The 1,199-nt window shown below is 39.5% G+C and overlaps 1 non-coding gene across 1 annotated transcript; it reads right to left on the bottom strand.

Annotated features, from left to right (window-relative positions):
* Positions 1 to 467: 467 nt before the first annotated feature.
* LOC127746301 (small nucleolar RNA R71) lies at positions 468 to 571 on the bottom strand. The gene has a single exon (XR_008007921.1). It is a non-coding gene; the product is annotated as a small nucleolar RNA R71 (small nucleolar RNA).
* Positions 572 to 1,199: the final 628 nt, after the last annotated feature.

The raw sequence follows: 1,199 nt of genomic DNA, 5'->3' as shown, positions 1-1,199 counted from the left end.
ACATAAAGGAATCTCTATACTGTGACATAGAGGATTTCTCTTCTTTTCTGTTCTCTTCTTTTTCATATGAGCAGGAGCAAGGACAATGACATTTTTGTTGAAGCATATCCTGAACCTGAAAGGACTCTGAAGAGGAAACTAAGAGAAGCTAAATTACAACAATCCAGAGACAACCTTATAGAAATTTTCGAAAAGGAAGAGGAGATGGTAGTCGAAAATAATAATGCAAGGAGGATGCTTGGTGATTATACTACACCTACTTCCAAGTTTGATGGAAGAAGCATCTCAATCCCTACCATTGGAGCAAACAATTTTGAGCTGAAGTCTACAGGCTCATGCTTTTCCCTTTTGCTGTAAGAGACAGAGCTAGAACATGGTTGGATTCACAGCCTAAAGATAGCCTGGACTCTTGGGATAAGCTGGTCATGGCCTTCTTGGATAAGTTCTTTCCTCCTCAAAAGCTAAGCAAGCTTAGAGTGGATGTTCAGACCTTCAAACAAAAAGATGGTGAATCCTTCTATGAAGCTTGGGAAAGATACAAGCAGCTGACCAAAAGGTGTCCATCTAACATATTTTCAGAATGGACCATATTAGATATATTCTATTATGGTCTATCTGAATTTTCGAAAATGTCATTGGACCATTCTGCAGGTGGATCTATTCACCTAAAGAAAACGCCTAAAGAGGCTCAAGAACTCATTGACGTGGTTGCAAACAACCAATTCATGTACACTTCTGAGAGGAATTTCGTGAATAATGGGATGCCTCAGAAGAAAAGAGTTCTTGAAATTGATGCTCTGAATGCCATATTGGCTCAGAACAAAGTGTTGACTCAACAGGTCAACATGATCTCTCAAAATCTGAATGGATGGCAACATGCATCCAACAGTACTAAAGAGGCAGCTTCTGAAGAAGCTTATGATCCGGAGAACCCTGCAATGGCAGAGGTTAATTACATGGGTGAACCCTATGGAAACACCTATAATTCATCATGGAGAAATCATCCAAATTTCTCATGGAAGGATCAACAAAAGCCTCAACAAGGCTTTAACAATGGTGGACGCAATAGGCTGAGCAATAGCAAGCCTTATCCATCATCTTCTCAGCAACAGACAGAGAATTCTGAACAAAACACTTCTAATTTAGCCAATCTAATCTCTGATCTGTCAAAAACCACTTTCAGTTTCATGAGTGAAACA

Source organism: Arachis duranensis, chromosome 3 (genome assembly GCF_000817695.3).
Source record: "Arachis duranensis cultivar V14167 chromosome 3, aradu.V14167.gnm2.J7QH, whole genome shotgun sequence".
Classification (NCBI taxonomy): Eukaryota; Viridiplantae; Streptophyta; class Magnoliopsida; order Fabales; family Fabaceae; genus Arachis; species Arachis duranensis.
The sequence above is the reverse complement of the archived record's forward strand: the minus strand, read 5'-3'. Positions and strand labels throughout refer to the sequence as shown.